This window comes from Schistocerca serialis, chromosome 1 (assembly GCF_023864345.2).
Source record: "Schistocerca serialis cubense isolate TAMUIC-IGC-003099 chromosome 1, iqSchSeri2.2, whole genome shotgun sequence".
In the NCBI taxonomy this organism is placed as follows: domain Eukaryota; kingdom Metazoa; phylum Arthropoda; class Insecta; order Orthoptera; family Acrididae; genus Schistocerca; species Schistocerca serialis.
Genome location: NC_064638.1, coordinates 1,159,385,337 through 1,159,404,829, shown reverse-complemented (window position 1 = coordinate 1,159,404,829; position 19,493 = coordinate 1,159,385,337). Strand labels below are relative to the sequence as shown.

Below are 19,493 nucleotides of genomic sequence, written 5' to 3'. Positions count from 1 at the left end.
ATTGTGATATGGAGTTTGTGACCTTGTGTGGATTTGCTGAAGATCAGGATATTGTCAAGATATATGAAACAGAAGTCAAACTGGAGCAAGAGAGAGTCACTAGTGTTGCCACATCTGGGCAGTATTTTTTTTTTAACCAGAGTGGCATGGAATGGTACTTGTACAACCCGACAGGGGTGATAATCGCTGTCTTCAGAATGTCTTCGGGTTGCACTGGGATTTGATGATAAGCGTGTTTGCAATCCAGTACACTGAAAATTGTAGCACCCGCAAGAAGGTGAGTGAAGTCGGAAATGCTTGATATAATTGTCCATCACAGTTCTAGCGTTCAAGTGTCTGTAATCGCCACACCTATGAGAGGAGCCATCCTGTTTATGGGTTAGGGCTGTAAAATTCCCACCTCAAAATGGTTCCTGTATTTGCTGGCAAACCGAGTGTAACTTGAGTGGGTTAAGGTGGCGAGCCTTGTGGCGAATAGGTGGGTCCTTGGAAGTGATGATGCAACAAACAGTTCCGTTAGTGATGGTGGAAACAGAATGTTCGATGACTGCATGCAGGTGGGATGTGGTGTTGGTTGATTCATTAGGGGTGCATGGCTTGGAAGCAGCGTAGTTGTCTGCTTGAGAGGGGAATGACAGCGAAAAATTCACATTTTTGTTATCTTTACGCCGACATGGATGGCAGTTTGGGAGTGCCAAGCGTGAGGCAGGCGCGATCAGTATGCGTAGAGGCTGTCTATTGTCTGTAGTGTGCAAGAGAGGAGTGCTCAGCAGTGGCGGTACTGCTGGCATGTATGGAGCTATGGAGCAAGCCATGGGGAAATGTTTCTCAACACACTAAACAGGAGCATGGTGGGGGGGGGGGGGGGGGGGTCGGAGCCCAGATGGTTGGATTGTCATGAGGCACGCAAGTGTCAGTTTGTGAAACAGGTGAGAGAGATGTTGAGCAGAACACACTTGATGGGGGTGGGGGAAGGCAGGGCTAACACTGTGTGATTGAGACTGGAGTCACACGAGATAGGTGTGGTGTTGCTAACCTGTGTGCTGTTGTTGGCAGAGCTGTCAGCTGTGGCGGATGGAGACTCAGGTGTCGGCACTGCCAAGTGGTGTGAATTGATGCGGGTGGTGATCGCGGCAAGCTCATCCTTGGAAATTGCAGTGCAATATTTCAAAACGGCGTTCTCATAGCGGAGGGCGCATGTCTTGGCACTTTCCACCAGGATGCGATCCACGGTTGCACAAGTCCTGCTCATGAGAGCCATGCACTCATGCACTAAACAGTTAACGGCATTTACACTCGGAGCAGGTGGCGGAGCACGGTCACACAGAATGTGAGTTAGAGGTGTGGTGAAACAGAGAACCTAGAATGACATTTAGAGACAGGTGGTGATGTGATAACAAGTCTATTCCCAGAATCAGTTTCGCGATGTCCACCACATGGATGATCCAGGGGATGGAAAGGCCATTAGAGAGGCAGAGCTGAAGCTCGATGGAGCCACAGGTCTGGAGTGTAGATGAGTTCATGGCTCACAAGAGAGAGCGTGTGCATGTGAGGGTATGTGTGATCATCGATTTAGGTACAATTGAGACATCAATTGGACCAGTGTCCACAAAGAAGTTGCGACTCAAAGAATAGTCTTTGACATAAAGGCAGCTGTTCAACGGGATGGAGGCATGGATGTAATGTAATGTGGATTGACGCAAAAGGATGTTTGCACAGGGAGCAGCACCTTTTTGCATCGTCACAGAATACTGTGTGGTACCAGCAGTGAGGGTACATTGGGAGAGGAGGCAGCCGATCATCATCTATGTGTTCAGGTTCGTACACCATGGTGGTCAGCGCAGGCGTGATATGCAGCAGCTAGGTGGGCGGAGAGTGCGTGTGTCGGGTGCCAGGTGGCACAGCAGTCTGCGGGCTGGAGTGTCGCCTGCCCCTGCCTGTGGCCAGGTGAGCTACCAGTGCAGGAGGGCCAACCTATTGCATGAGCTCCTGCTGGTGGCGCTGGTGTGTGAGCAAGTAGACCTAGTCAGCCATCCACAGATGTAAACTGATAGATTCCAGGGCGTGGGGGAGGAGATGAACCTGGAGATCTGTAGGCAGTTTTGATAACCATACTGACCACAGGGTTTCGTCCGGCATCATCTGCTTAGTGACCAGGAGACGTAGCTGGCACCAAAGCTGGAACGGGATGCGGTTGGCGAGATGTTCCTCGTATAGTATTTACAGAATAACCTCTTTTGGGGAATGCGAGAGGTGCTCAATGACAGTCTGTTTTGTGAAATTGTACTTCAAAGTTAGTGGCGGCATCAGAAGTAGGTCAAAGATCAGGTCTGTGTGCCTGTGCAGTTGAGTCATGAGGCACAGGAATTTTAAATTGTCCCCAGTGATGTAGTACAGTTTGAACAAGTTCTTCACCAGTGCACACCACGTTGCTGGGTTGTCCTCAGTGGTGGTGATGATGAAGGCACAGCTAGTTCTGTATCTGTGTCCCTCGTATCACTTGTATGATGTGAATGCTGGACCAGTGTGGTCAACACAGATGGCATTGCGTAGGGTGTGAACGAGCAGCCTGTCAGAGCAGATGAGAATGACATTGAAGCTGCAGAACTGTCTGATGCAACATTAGTGGCATGGACGTCTGACACAGACGGCATGGCCAGCGCCATGTGAAAAGTGAGTGGGTGAATGGCTGCAGCCGAAAGTTTACTTGTGGTGATTGGGGAGGTGGAGAGGTGGACGTGTGTGGAGCAGTACAGTAAAATGTTCCCACTGGGCTGTTGACATGACAAGCCAGGGCATGTTCTGAGGGGCGGAAACCACAGTTAGTATCACTACGCAGCACACTGTTCATGTCAGGTGGGGGGCCGTAAAGTGCACTGAGGGGGCGAACAGTCACTGGGGGCGGAAACTGGCCTGGAAATGTTCATGATGTACATTGGGCATTGTTCACTTTGTAAACTGATGAAGCGGTAAGGCACTCAAGCATTGCAGATCCATGATGGGTACACGTGGTCTGTCCTAGCAAAGGCAAGGTTGCAAACGGCACTGTTTTAACAGTCACCTGGGCAGCCAGCGTCTGATACGTAGTTTGTGCACGAAACGCATAATCCACATCAGCATGATGAAATGCAGCAACTTTGCTCTCCTTGTTATCATTTTCAAAATGCACATGTCGATACACACTCTCTGGAGAACCAAAGCCCGAGTCTGCAGTAATATGTTGCACTGTCGAGTGGCAACAGTACTGAGGCGACGAAACTGCAGGAAGCGTGTTGTAGAATCCAGGTGGCAGTGAAGCAATAAAATGTCTCATTGTAGGTGCAGGAGCTTCAATGTCCATATGCTGCATGGCAGGATACATGGCCAAGTGGAACGAACGAAGGTGTAAACAAAGCTCGCTTGCACTATGAGGAAACGGTGAGCGAAATCTTACTTGGGGTCACTGTTGTATCCGTAATTGGAGAAACAACAAATAACAATTGGCGTGAGTTCCAAATTCTGTTTATTGCCAAGAGTTCCACAATACTAACACAACTTGGTGCTTGATTAAGAGCACCGACTGGGCTGCAGAGTCCAAGTCCGGTATGGTAAACAGTCGTAGCACAGTGTAGCATCGTTCCTGGGTGCGATGTTGACGTAGCAAGTAGGAATCCCAACACGAGACTGCCAGGCGTGGTGGCGCATGCGGCTATATAGGGCGAGTGGTGGAGGAATATGCCCACCGTAACTGAGTCCGATTGTCATGTCCTGTTATGATTGGCGGCGCGGCCTCACGTAACTATCTCTCGGGAGGACGCGGGCTGAGGTTGCCATGACAGTGCGGATGCACTCGTGTGTGAGGCTCGCGCCTGTGCTGTACAGCTGTGCAGAGCTGCACATAAGCGGGACGTGCTGGCCGTTGGCTGTATGACGTAAAGACCGCAGCCATGCAGCTGCAGGCGCCACGGTGGGATTTCTGTTGGGTTATAGCCCAAGGAAACACACTCATTTCTGTAAGACTCGGTATATTTCATTACAGATGTCCACATTACAACAAGTCATACAGCCAACTGCACTGGCAAGATGGCGTGGGCAGGTAGGTTACACAGTCAAAGAAGTTGCAATGGCAGAGACATGTCATTATTACTTTTCGACACCACGCTGTATTATAATGTTTGTGTAATCTTAACACTGTTTACTGACACAGTATGACTGACGAATGATGTAGCTAATGTTTTAAAAAAATAATACCCAGCATCCTTCCTTGTCTCTGCCTCTAATGGACAGTGTCTCTAGGCCTACCATTGACATGCCTGTCACGTTCAAGTGAGCGAGTTATGATAGATCCTGCACCTCTTGCAGAGGAGACAATATCCACTGGAGAGGATAGTACTTGAGATATGTTAAGTATTTATAGTACATGGCTCTCAACATTCCATCCCATACACCCAAACAGCTTCTAATCAGTTCACAGTAATCAGAGCAATTTACAGCTACCTGTAAACAGCAACTATATTTGTATTTCTTTATTCATACAGTAAATCATGATTCAGTTCATATTTTGTACGAACAATGCAGGATAAGTCAGGATTCCCATACCACATACAAGTTTATTCATACTGTGATTTAGAAAACAACATTCAACACATGTTGAATAGTGGTAACACAATTATAAAAACAACACAGTCACCAAAATAATAGTGTGGTTAAGAATACCGCTATGTAGTCACTTAATTATATTTTCTTGGTGTTCCAGTAGCTCAGAAACAGAATGGAAGCAGTGGTCAAGCAAGTACTCTTTCAGTTTCACTTCGAACTTATGTAAATTTTGTATCTCTTTCCGATAGGATGGCATGTGGTTGTAAAACATGATGTAAGTACTTTCTGTATTGTCATGCAGGTAATGCTTTTGACTAGTATCACAAAAGTGAAAATCAAAATTATGCTTTATGATATTTTCTTCTCCTAAAATACTTTTATGAATATTGGTGTTTCATAGATATATAAGCAAGGAAGGGGCAGAAAATTAAGACTATTGAATGTTGAGCTAGAGTGGTCACAGCATTTAGCATGTTTTATTATTCTAATAATCTTTTCTCATTGTCTAAATTTTCTTCTGTTACTTATGAAGCTCTCCCAAAAGATAATTCCATACATCAATAGTGAATGGATACTACCATGGTACTACTTTTTATGCATGACTTGTATTTTATGAAAGGATTCTTACAGCATATGTAAGTGTATTTAACTTTTTATTTACATTATTCAGACATCTCTCTTATTACAGGATATCGTGGGAATGTATACTTAAAAATATTTAAATGAGTCTTTCCTTCTTATCCCATTCAGTAAGTCTCCCCTGATCCAGGGTTCTGGCTGACTTTTCCGAACTCTACCCCCTTTCCTAAAGCTCTCCAGTACTTTTCCTTCATCACTCTTCTCTCCCTTTCACCAGTGTGCCAAAAAAATGAGCCACTGGCTCCAAGGGCTCACATATGCAAAACATTGTTATACACTCCTGGAAATTGAAATAAGAACACCGTGAATTCATTGACCCAGGAAGGGGAAACTTTATTGACACATTCCTGGGGTCAGATACATCACATGATCACACTGACAGAACCACAGGCACATAGACACAGGCAACAGAGCATGCACAATGTCGGCACTAGTACAGTGTATATCCACCTTTCGCAGCAATGCAGGCTGCTATTCTCCCATGGAGACGATCGTAGAGATGCTGGATGTAGTCCTGTGGAACGGCTTGCCATGCCATTTCCACCTGGCGCCTCAGTTGGACCAGCGTTCGTGCTGGACGTGCAGACCGCGTGAGACGACGCTTCATCCAGTCCCAAACATGCTCAATGGGGGACAGATCCGGAGATCTTGCTGGCCAGGGTAGTTGACTTACACCTTCTAGAGCACGTTGGGAGGCACGGGATACATGCGGACGTGCATTGTCCTGTTGGAACAGCAAGTTCCCTTGCCGGTCTAGGAATGGTAGAACGATGGGTTCGATGACGGTTTGGATGTACCGTGCACTATTCAGTGTCCCCTCGACGACAACCAGTGGTGTACGGCCAGTGTAGGAGATTGCTCCCCACACCATGATGCCGGGTGTTGGCCCTGTGTGCCTCGGTCGTATGCAGTCCTGATTGTGGCGCTCACCTGCACGGCGCCAAACACGCATACGACCATCATTGGCACCAAGGCAGAAGCGACTCTCATCGCTGAAGACGACACGTCTCCATTCGTCCCTCCATTCACGCCTGTCGCGACACCACTGGAGGCGGGCTGCACAATGTTGGGGAGTGAGCGGAAAACGGCCTAACGGTGTGCGGGACCGTAGCCCAGCTTCATGGAGACGGTTGCGAATGGTCCTCGCCGATACCCCAGGAGCAACAGTGTCCCTAATTTGCTGGGAAGTGGCGGTGCGGTCCCCTATGGCACTGCGTAGGATCCTACGGTCTTGGCGTGCATCCGTGCGTCGCTGCGGTCCGGTCCCAGGTCGACGGGCACGTGCACCTTCCGCCGACCACTGGCGACAACATCGATGTACTGTGGAGACCTCATGCCCCACGTGTTGAGCAATTCGGCGGTACGTCCACCCGGCCTCCCGCATGCCCACTATACGCCCTCGCTCAAAGTCCGTCAACTGCACATACGGTTCACGTCCACGCTGTCGGGGCATGCTACCAGTGTTAAAGACTGCGATGGAGCTCCGTATGCCACGGCAAACTGGCTGACACTGACGGCGGCGGTGCACAAATGCTGCGCAGCTAGCGCCATTCGACGGCCAACACTGCGGTTCCTGGTGTGTCCGCTGTGCCGTGCGTGTGTTCATTGCTTGTACAGCCCTCTCGCAGTGTCCGGAGCAAGTATGGTGGGTCTGACACACCGGTGTCAATGTGTTCTTTTTTCCATTTCCAGGAGTGTATGTGTGTTCTCCTGGTACCACTTGGTGAATGGATTTTTTATATGTCTGATTACATTACATTGTCAAAAATTGATTATTTTCATTGCTATAAAAATTTTGTCACATTCGCAGATGAGACAGTTTTTCCATCAATCTTAAAATCATTGTTGCTGGGTTGTGTTTCTGTGAAGTGTGTCACTGTTTTTTCAGAATTTATTATAAGCTTATTTGTTCTGAACCTTCATGTTAAATTTTGTATCCACATCTACATCTATATTTATACTCTGCAAATCACCATTATGTGCATGGCAGAGGGCATGTCCTGTTGCACCAGTTATTAGGATTTCATCCTGTTCCATTCACATATGGAGCAAGGGAAGAATGATTGTTTGAATTTCTCTGTGCATGTTGTAATTACTCATGATCACCATGTGGGGGTTGTAGTCTGTACCTACAGTAATTTAAAACTGGTTCTTCAAACCTTTTTTTTTTTTAATAGGCTTTCTTGGGATAGTTTCAACTAGCTTCAAGAGTCTTCCTGTTCAATTCCTTCAGTATCTCTGTGACACTCCCCCATGTATTAAACAAACCTGTGACCATTCACGCTGTCCTTCTCTGTATATATTCAATATCCCATGTTAGTCTACCTGGTGTGGTTCCCATGCACTTGAGCAATATTCTACAACCACTCACATGAGCGGGTGTGACCTGTGCCTTTTCCCAAGAGCTGGGCACTGTTTTCCGATCAAGGGATCTATGACAGATTACAGTTAGAAGATGGACTAACTCAGTCGCAAATTGTATTACGTCTGCAGCTGTTTTTTGTAGGGTGTCTTCAGCACGACTTAATTAGGATATTTGTGTCATCTGCTGATAGTATTGTTGTCTCTTTAATTAATTTTTCTGGTAAATCATTAACACAAAGAATGAAAAGAATGGGCTCATGGACTGACCCTTGAGACACTCCATATCACATTTTTTTGGGCATTACTATAAAAATTAGAAATTTTGTACATTTTTATATCTTTGTATTTTATTTGAGTGATCTGTTGAAGGTCATGATGGTAATAGTGGTTCCATCTGTTTGGTAGGTCTCGTATTCCATAATTACTTAGTTTCTGCATGATCAGTTACACCGAAAGCTTTACAAAGACCAAGAAGTACGTCAGAAACATGTTGCATATTATTATCTAAAGCAGTTAGAATTTCACCTAGAAAGGTAAAAATAGCTGATATTGTTGATCTACCAATTCTGAATCCATGTTGTGAATCAATTATTATTATTTCTTTATTTATGAAGGCTGTTAGTCTTCTATGAAACAATTTTCAAGAATTTCAACAAAGACTGGCAGCACTGATACAGGTCCATAGCTTGCAGGCTCATATTTGTCTCCATTGTTGTACAGTGGTGTTACTTTCACCATTTTCAGATTTTCAGGAATATACCACTCATAAACAATGAGTTGAAAATATCTCTTAATCGTTCTGTGATAAATACTGTATCTTGATTTGACGATAATACCTGATATTTCATCAGCATCTGTGGAATATTTACTGGGTAACCTCTCTTAATTATAAGAATTCCTCAGGTATTATAGGAAACATGAATAGAGTTCTTGTATAAATATTTGAATTGGAATGTAGTGTATTGTTTTCTGGTAGTGAGTTGCAATGTTTGGTAATCAGGTGTTGTGCTTTTTTTGAAAAGTAACTGTAAGGTTTATAAGCCATTACTGTCGAGTCAGTTATTTTATTGTTATTTTCAAGAACTTCTGTGTCGCTATGGTTTAATGATGTAGTACCTGTTTCTTTTTTGGGTTGCTTTAGTCTTGTTTCTGGAGTTTTCTATTTGTCTGTCATTTTCCATCTTCTTTGCTTTTGATGTAACTTGTCCAAGTATTTGTTTATATTGTTTAAAATAGTTAAATAAAAGCAGGATTTGTGGATTTTGTTGAGTATTCATTGAATTTCCTTTTATTCCGGCATTATTCCTGTTGTGATAAATTTATGTCGATTACACGCAGAATGTTTGTTTGGGAAAAGTTATTTCTAAAAAATGTTCATGTGGCCATAAATTTATCAAACTTTTATCTGTGTCATTCGGACTGTTAACATCATCCCAGTTCGCTCTTCTCAAGAGAGAACAAAAGTAATCTACATTTTCATCATTGAACTTTCTGACATTAGCTCTAGTTTGGAGGGTTTTTTGTCTGCTTGAACAGCCATTGTTAGTATTTGGGCATGGTGATCACTAAAACCAGTGTTTACAGTTGCGTGTTGCTGGTATAAATTACATGCACTGTATTTACAAAAACCCGATCAACGGTTGTTGCGGAAGTACTAGTTCTATGAGTTGGTTAGTTATAGTTGGTTTTAAGTTGAAGGACTTAAGTAGATTCTTGATTTCATCCTTAATTTATAAGGTTTGGAGGAATCAACATTGAAGTCTCCACATATAAAAATATTTTTCTTCAGGGTGTTGAAATTCTCTAACAACTCTCCCATATTACTATAAAAAAAACTTTTTTTATCGCCAACTAGTGCCCTATATACACAGACGGTTATACACAGCCCGTTCCTAGGAACAGCATTCAAATTCGGGCTGCAAGATGACTGGTACGATTTTTATCTTAACACTTAACAATTGCCTATCAACTACCCTCACCGACATGTTTCTCACTTCAAGATGTGTTACGTTACAAAGAGTTCTCTTACGATCTCTTAACTACAAACACCCAACAAATCGGTTTATGTAAATAAAGGGAGTAAAGACGGCTGGCTCTGAGCACTATGGGACTTAACATCTATGGTCATCAGTCCCCTAGAACTACTTAAACTTAACTAACCTAAGGACAGCACACAACACCCAGCCATCACGAGGCAGAGAAAATCCCTGACCCCGCCGGGAATCGAACCCGGGAACCCGGGCGTGGGTAGCGAGAACGCTACCGCACGACCACGAGATGCGGGCAAAGGGAGTAAAATCTAGAATAAAATTTGCAGGTTTCTCTACCATAACTTTGCTTCCCCGAATTGTGTTGACGTTATGCTCACTTGCAAACTTAAGTAACAATGCAAAAAGAGAAAAAAAAGCAGTGATAATGTATCGCACCAACTGAGATGAATGGGCAGGTGCGTTATCGTAATGCAAAAGCCATGAATTGTCTCGCCACATTTCAGGCCGTTCCCTTCTCACATTTTCTCGCAGGCAACAAGTCCTGATAGTACCATAGTACAGTTTGTCCCTGTGGCACGAATTCATGATGAACTAATCCTTCGAGGCCAAAGAGAACAATCATCATGGCTTTGACATTTGACCTGAACTGACGAGCTTGTTTTGGTCTTCGAGAAGATTGAACCTTGGTCTCAACATTATAACCGTATACCCACGTCTCGTCACCAGTTCTCTTGACTAACATCTCGTCCTCATTTGCGCGATCCAAAAGCTCTTCACAGATTGCCAGGCGATGGCTTTCTGGACTTGACTCATGAGCCTTGGGGCGAACTTGACGGCAACACGACGCATTCCAAGATGCTATGTCAGGATTTCATGGTAAGAGCCAACTGAAATGTTACATCCTTCTGCAGTCTCTCGGACAGTCAGTCTTCGACTGGCACGCACAATTTCGTTTACATTCCTCACATGAGTGTCGTCGGTAGGCATCGAAGGGCGTACTGAACAAGGGTCATCTTTAACTTCCATCCGGCCATTTTTAATCTGTGTAAACAACTCGTAACACCGATTATGGCTTAAGCACCCATCACAGTAGGCCTACTGCATCATTTAGTGTGTCTCTAAAGAGGTTTCTTGAGTTTCCCGCAAAATGTAATGCAGGCGCGCTGCTGCTCCAACTCTGCCATCTCGAAATTCGCAAACTGTGCGACACAACATCCTACTCAATACAGCATTAAACAGTACCTAACAGACATGCAATAATGGAGTTACACATTAAATACAGGCGTATACAGGGATGCCAACCGCATTCAGCCCCGGATCTACGATATTTCCGAACCGGGTCAAAAACTTTACAGTGTCCCCAGCCCCTCCCATTCGAGCGTTTGAGATAGGACGTCAAAAATTTTTTTAAAAATTGATTTTTCAAAAATATCTTCATTTTGCAGCACACATCTCTCTGAAGAGTTTGAAGTATAAAACATAAATGTTCGTGGAAATGTAAGAATGTTATTCGGTCTTAGTGTGCCAAAGTGTAGTGCCACGCCTCTTCACACAGCCTTCTTCTATCGCACGTCACTGTATTTCGCTCTGTGGAATTCAAACGTGTTATTTTGTAATGGAAGCCATCAAACTAATAATCACGACAGTGGAAATTAAAATGTTCTGTGGTGCCTCTCCTGCCCCCAGTCGGCCGGTTTGACATATCCCCCTTTAAATGGTTCAAATGGCTCTAAGCACTAGAGGACATCAGTCCCGTAGACTTAAAGTAACTTAAACCGAACTAACCTAAGGACATCACACACAACCATGCCCAAGGCAGGATTCGAACCTGCTACCGTAGCTTCAGCGCGGTTCCGGGCTGAAGCGCCTAGAACCGCTCGGCCACAGCGGCCGGCCTCCCCGTCTAAATATCTCGCAGTTAATACCCCGTTCCCTTTTGTCTGCAGGAAAGTTTTTTTTTTATTTCTAATGCGATGGGGATTCCCCTAATCAATCAAGTATTCGTGCGGCTCGCAGTTCTAAGCCTATTTTATAGTAATATGCCTCTAGCAACTAATAACCGAATTCAAAAACATAAGGTACCGTTAACAGCTTCTTAAGGATCCATCCCGTTCAATAAAAAACAGCAGTGCTTACACAGACAGTAATAGTTTAATATATGCTTAAATTTATCCCACATTGGCGAATTCGGCTGAGAGCTAAGTAAAGTTGCCCGCTTACGTGTAGCACAAGCCACAATGATCCCGACTCGATTTTGATAGTGACTCAGAATGCTCAAATTGCTAATAAGCACCATCCTTTCTGCACCCTTCCTATGCGTCTGTCAAATGACGTGAACATTATAAGACTATGCACGGCAGGTGAACTTTATTTTCACATGGATAATGTGGACTCGAGTCAATTAGACATGCACACTGTATTCTTTCTTTTGGTTTATTGAAAACTAATCAGCATCACTCTATGGTATTTTCTGCGCTCTTAACCACAGCACTGCTGAAGTTTGATAATCTTTTACACAGGTACAACAGTACAGTCGCAAAAGACTTCGTTCTCATAGTGACAGTATCCCATCATGCCCCGCGGCCAACCGTGCAGTTTGAATGTCCTAACACAAACCGTTCAGAAGTTATCACGAATTTATTTCATATAAATCAGTAATTGTCAACTTGTAAGTCTGTCGTTGTGGGGTGAGGGGATGTGATAGAGGGAATGTTTTCTTGTTTATAGTCCAGCGCTGACAATCAACAGGCGTGTATATCTCGTACTATTCAGCTGCTGTAGCATACATTTCGACACGGAAGTAACGTGGATTCCTGAATGCGCATTGTAGAGGCGGCCGTCTTCAACTCAGGTACTTATTTGAAGTAAAGACTAAGAAATTAGCTTAAGGCTGTTGTAATACAACGCGCTGGGTAGAAGAAAAAAACATTCAAAGTATTTAGAAATCATTTGTAATCGTGTCTCATATTCCATGATGTATTTAAATATAAGTAAATTTATTGTTGTGAATCAATACAACAAATCACGCAGTTAGTGTGTCAACACTTTGGGGTCGCTGAAGGTCACAGGATTCCAAATCAGACAACAGTCGACAGGAATTGTTTTAATTATCAGAACTTTGAGAGGCCGGCGGCTAACTTATCACGCCCTTAACATAGCTACAATACTGGAGGCTCATAACGTACTAATTTACACTGAAGAGCCAAAAACGTGGTACACCTGTCTAATATAGTGTCCGGCGAGCACGCCGAAGTACCGCAACGTGGCATGACTCGACTTATGTCTGAAGTAGCGCTGGAGGAATGTCCATAAACCCGTAAGAGCACGAGGGGTTGGCGACCTCTTCTAAACAGCACGTTGCAAGGTATCCCAGATATACTCAATAATATTCATATCTGGGGAGTCTGGAGGCCAGCGGAAGTGTTTAAACTCAGAAGAGTGTTCCTGGAGCCACTCTGTAGCAATTCTGGACGTGTGGGGTGTCGCACTGTCCTGATGAAATTGTTCAAGTCCGTCGGAGTGCACAATGGCTACGGATGGATGCAGGTGATCAGACAGGATGCTTACATGCGTGTCACCTGTCAGAGTCGTATCTAGACGTATCAGGGGTCCCATATCGACCAAGCGGCACACGCCACACACAGGGCCTTCACCAGCTTGAACAGTCCCCTGGTGACAAGCAGCGTCCGTGGATTCATGAGGTTGTCTCCATACCCGTACAAGGCCATCCACTCGATATGATTTGAAACGAGACTCGTCCAGCCAGGCAACATGTTCCCGTCATCAACAGACCAATGTCAGTGTTGATGGGCCCAGGCGAGGCGTAAAGCTTTGTGTCGTGCAGTCATCAAGGGTTCACGAGTGGGCCTTCGGCTCCGACAACCATATCGATAATGTTTCGTTGGATGGGTCGCACACTGACACTTGTTTATGGCCCAGCATTGAAATCTGCAGTAATTTGCGGAAGGGTTGCACTTCTTTCACATTGAACGATTCTCTTCAGTCGTCGTTGGTCCAGTTCTTGCAGGATCTTTATCTGGCTGCAGCGATGTCAGAGATTTGATATTGTACAGGATTCCTGGTATTCACGGTACACTCGTGAAATGAACGTACGGGAAAATCCCCATTTTATCGCTACCTCGGAGATGCTGTGTCCCAGCGCTCGTGCGGCGACTATAACACCACGTTCAAACTCACTTAAATCTTGAAACCTGCAATTGTATCTAACAACTGCGCCAGACACTTGTCTTATATTGCCGTTGCCAACCGCAGCGCCGTATTCCGCCTGTTTACATATAACTGTATTTGAATACGCATACCTATACCAGTTTCTTTGGCGCTTCAGTGTATGTAGGTTACCGACTAACAATAAGATCATTCCATATGCGAAGCGAAGTGCCGCCCCGCAGGGTCAGTATTGGCGCTTCGGCAAAAAAGTCTGACCACTGATCTCGATAATAGAGTTTGAAGGTAAAACTGAAAGTTTGTGTTTATAAAATGAAACGTAAGTGGAAATGTAGGGCAAAGTGCCTGTAATTGAAATTGCAATTTAAGATGGGATAGGCGGCAGCAGCATTGAATTGTCTTTGGGTAGCCTACACCGGATTCATAAATACGATTTAAACAAAAAAAAGGCTCTGAGCACTGTGGGACTTACCTTCTAAGGTCATCAGTTCCTTAGAACTTAGAACTACTTAAACCTAACTAACCTAAGGACATCACACCCATCCATGCCCGAGGCAGGATTCGAACCTGCGACCGTAGCGGTCGCGCGGTTCCGGACTGTAGCGCCTAGAACCGTTCGGCTAGTCCGGCCGGCTACGATTTAAACAGGTAAATTACTTGCTTAGATGATTTTCTGAATAAGTATAGTAATTATAATTAGTTATTTTTACTTAGAAATTTCAGTCTGCAACGGCCTGCAGCCAATTTAAAAATGCAACATTCGTGGATGTAAGTGAACTTGGAAAAAGATTCTACACAACTCACGGCCTCTGTCTCAACAGACGGGGGGAAGGAAATTCACTAGCCGCAAGATTTTAGAAACGGTAAGTAAAAAATTGCATCTGGAGCACGATATCTCCGAAGCTGTACCCATCCTCAACGATAAATGTGTTTGGATCATTCTATAGACAAAAGGGTGTGATAACATAAATGACATCTCTCAGGGCTGGAACCATTTAGCACTATGCCAGATGAGCAGAAAACCATAAAATGGAAGCACCCACCAATTCTGAGCAAGCTAAGGAAATCGGCTGAAATGATGGGTCGCAATAAGCCAACAACGGAGCAGCAGTAACGAGGCAGCCATATGGATGTGTATCCAAGGAGCGGAGAGCATTCGGAAGTCAATGAGACAAAAGAAAACTCCAGGCACCTGCACAGATGATTTCTTTAGGGCAAGATCCCTCCAAACAAAACTCAGGTATGTGATGTAATAAAAATGCCCTTATCAAATTTGGATGTTAATTTAAAATACAATAGCCAAATAAATTGCAGTCACAAGTACTCTCCATATACCATCGGAATGTTCAGTCAATCACAAACAAGGTTTTAGATTTTGAGGTTATGCTACATACAACTATCTTTTGTCAGTGTTCTATGTTTGTCAGAACACTTTTTAAAAGCAGATCTTCATTTCCAGTACCAGGCTACACACTTGCAAACTACTTCTGTAGAAGAAATCACAAAAATGGAGGTACTGGTGTTTTAACTAAAAGTGGGCTGAAATTCAAAACTGCTGACAGTTTTCAGTATCTCAATGCAGAAAGAGATTTTGAAGCAACAGTTGTAGAAATCTGTGGTGCAAATATAGTTGTCATGTGTATCTGTCACTCTCCAAACAGGAACTTTGAGGCATTTATCAATCAACATGAAACATTACTACATAGGTTACATGTAGGCAAGAAATCAATAGTACTGTGTGAGGGATTCAACACTGACTTTGTTGCAACAAGAAGCCGAAAAGATCTGTAGCTCAACTTAACAGATACTTTCAATTTAAAACAAACAATTACAACCCCAAAGAGAATTGCAAAAACTTCTACGACTGCAGCAGACCAAATATTTGTTAAGACACTCTATACAATGAAATGTGTAAATATAAATTTTAGTGACCATGAAGTCGAAGTGGTAACCCTCTCAAGCTGTTTACTATCTATCCAAAACCATAAAATAAATGTGATTGCAAGAAGGTTCAACACACAGAGTGTAGAAACATTCAGTCATTTATTATCAAGAGAAAGGTCAGAAGAAATTTCTCAGGTGAATGACACCAACAAAAAGTTTGAAAAGTTCTCTGATATTTTCAGTTATTATTTTGAAAGAGCATTTCCTCTGAAAACACAGGTGGTATGGAAAGTCTCAAACAACAGGCAAAGAAAATTGCTCAGTTACTGAAGAAACCACAACATATCCCCTCTCCTTAACAGTTATACTGCAAAATACAGTCAGGTGCATAGAAAAGTCAAACATCAGGCAAAAAAATGGCCGATGATAATTTTATATCAGAGTCAGAAAATAAAAGCAAAGCAATCTGGAAAGCAATGAAGCACGAAGGAAATAGTAAAAAGGAAAATACCAACCTGAACTGTGACAACAAGAGAACTACTGACCCGCAGGATATTGCAAGTTCAGGGAATGCTACGAAGAGAATACAAAAATCTAACAATGAATAATAAGAGAGATAGCCCAATTAACCAACAGAACAAAGGAAATTCTAGCCTCCATTCTATCTGTTTCTATGAAACATCCCCAAATGACTTCCGTCACATAGAAAGAACCTTCAGAAAAATGTTCTCAGCAATTGATGGTATTCCAGACTTCGTTGTCTCAAAATTGCCAAAGTGATCCCTATTCATAAAAAAATTGACAAAGCAAATGTGGAAAACTATAGACCAATCAATTTATTATCAGTTTTTTTGTCAAACTCACTGAAAGAATCATGTATGGAATTTTTGGATAAGAACAAAATCCTCACTGATGCCCAGCATGGTTTTTGGAAAAATAAATCTATGACTAGTGCTATATATAACTTCTTGCAAAATGCTCTAGAAGCACAGAATAATAAACAAAACGATGCTGATATTTTCTTAGATCTAAGCAAAGCTTTTGAAATCTTGGACCACAGAATCCTGTTGGAAAAATTCCAGAAGTATGGCATTAGAGGCACCACATTAAAATGGTTCTCCTAGTACTTCACAGGACAGAAACAGAAAGTAGTAATAACACATGAACTAGATGATAGCACTAGACCCTATTTTTCAGATGCAGGAATAATCAAAAGCGAAATCCCTCAAGGATCCATTCTTGGGGCTATCATTTCCCTTGTATATCATAAATGACATAGATGTAAGCACAGAATAGCGAATACTTACCTGGTTTGCAGATGACACTAGCATCCTTCTTACGTGGAAAACACCAACACAGGTATGAGGAAACATAAAGCTACAGACCAGCTAAATGACTGCTATGGAGGAAACAAACTAGTAATAAACACACCCAAAACAACTGATCTTAATCACTGTTTTTAATCACTGTTTAAAAGGAAAATCCTGCAACACCTCTGCGACAATAAACGCCAGTGGAATTACATTCTCACTGGAAAGAAACTTTTAGTCTTAGAGATTCATGATTTTAAATGGCGGACACACACAACAGAAATAAATACAACACTAAAAAAAGTATGCTACAGTCTACGTTTACTTGCATACACTGTTTGAATTGCATACTTTGCACAGTTGCACAGTATGGAATTATAGTCTGAGCTTGCACAACTTCTTGATCCAAAAAAGAGCTATTAGAGCAATGCACCATGCACAACAGACTGACTCCTGCAGGATCCTCTTTCAGAAGTCTTCAATACTCCTCCCCCCAGTCTTTTTATTCTAGAAACTTGTAAATATGTACGTAAGAATTTCTTAAGAGATACAGAAAAACTTTAATGTATATTAACATAATACCCAGCAAAAAGGCCCATCTCCTGTCAGTAAGGCCAATAGCCTTTGAAACTTCCACTACAAATTGCTTAGTACAAATGTATAATGGTCTGCTAGATAAAATAAAAGTTATTTCTTCATTTTCACTGTTTCATAAATCCATAAGGGCATTCTTATTAGATCACTGCTTCTATTCAGTGGCAGAATTTTTAAACCCTATGAAGTATAACAGACCGGAAGCAAGAATATGCAGAAACTGTTGTACTGCTGCTAGAACAAAATTAAATAGAATGCATTTATTGTACCATTGAAATAAAAATTGTTGTGTGTGTGTGTGTGTGTGTGTGTGTGTGTGTGTTCGGCAGCAAGTCGCAGTTCTTTTCGCTAGGAGCCACATTTGTAATAACCTTGAGCACGCTTCTTTGTATGGGAATTTCACGCTGGATCTGTAATGGGCGTCTGATCTGGATTACAACGATAGTTTGACAGAAATTCCACTACTTTATGACGAGTGTGCTTGGAACAGTTTAAAGCTAGGGGCATTGTTAATATTTGTACTTCTTTTGAATATATCTTACACTCGCCCCTCAAAAAGAAAAGCGACCCATAAAAAACCTTACAGTAAAGTTATTGTATATAAACTAGTAAACTACTCTAATGTGAATCGCTGCCTGAATGCAGAAAATTCGGAACACCCAACTGATGCGCTTACTTATGATTGATTAACGTGAGATAAGAATACCACTATCGGTAATAAAAACAGTTTTATTCACACTATTACGCTATTAGAATGCCAGCCATTTCCTGGTATTATCTATCTTCATTCTCGATAGTGGTTTGCGAACGACAGACCCAGTTTGAAGTAGTGCTGGTATTTCAGTTGTGTAGCTGAAGTTTGATTACATTGCTTAGTTTTAACCATTAGAGACACAGCGTACTCAGTGTTTCATTTTGGTCGCTAAAATGTATTCCGATATATTACTTTGGCAGTCAGTCAACCAAAACAAATAAGACCTGATTACACACGTTTTACAATTGTCAGCTGTGTAGCTACATTGCGGGTAAATTGCGGTGTACTCACCAGATGTCGTTGCCTGCGAAGCACGCCTGGAACTGACGATCACAAGGCGCGTCCGTTGACTTGCAGCAGTTGCTTTTGTGTGACCTCATGTGGCGCAATTCCCGTAACAAGCGGTTTGCAAATCTATCTACGTTCCTGAGCTGAGGCCGCAGCCCCGGTGTATTAAATAATAAGTGCATATATTGTGCAAATCTAATCGGATTAGAACGCAGGTCCTGGTATATGTGATAGTAGCCCTAAACAAAAAAATTTTGTTCGATGACATGGCTATGAAAAGAACAGACGCTAAAGCTTAAGGGATACACTCTGCGAAACCTATACAGTTAAAAAAAATCAACACCATATGAAGAAGTCTAACGTGTGAAATGAACGAATGAATGCAAAATTAGGAAGTTGTGTCATACAACCCCAATACTACTTTCTGGCTAATTTATTTTAAATAATGCAAGAGTATCGACGTCCAGGACCACATATAGTTTTGGGTACCTGCGTGAGAATATTTACTTCCACATCTGAAAAGAGCAGACCTTGTTCATATACACAACTGTGCGAAATAATTCGAAATTTTATTCGCTGATTGCGAATTCTTTGACATCGGCTGTATTAGGTATAGATATACTACGTGTTAGTGGAACAATATGAAAATTTGTGTCGGACCGGGACATGATCCGGATTTCCCGCTTATTGCGTCCGGCACAAATTTTCCTTCTACGTCACTAACATGCAGTATATCTATCCGTTTCCGGACGGGAAGGCGTGCCGGTCGCCGGCACGAATTCTCCTGGCGGATTAGTGTCGAGGTCCGGTGTCCCGGTCACGGTCAGTCTGTGGATGGTTTGTAAGGCGGTTTTCCATCTGTCTCGGCGAATGCCGGCTGGTTCCCCTTATTCTGCCTCAGATGCA

General features: G+C 43.0%; 1 protein-coding gene across 3 annotated transcripts in view; it reads right to left on the bottom strand.

The window, feature by feature from the left end:
* Window positions 1–19,493, bottom strand: part of LOC126418141 (serine/threonine-protein phosphatase 6 regulatory ankyrin repeat subunit B-like) — a 352,754-nt gene that overhangs the window by 292,003 nt on the left and 41,258 nt on the right. Inside the window, exon 1 of one of the 3 annotated variants that reach the window (XM_050085170.1) lies at window positions 18,591–18,637. The exons of the other annotated variants lie outside the window; for them this stretch is intronic. The gene's annotated coding sequence lies outside the window, so the exon portion shown is untranslated. Of the gene's footprint in view, window positions 1–18,590; window positions 18,638–19,493 lie in introns of those variants that run through there. 3 annotated transcript variants of the gene reach the window in all.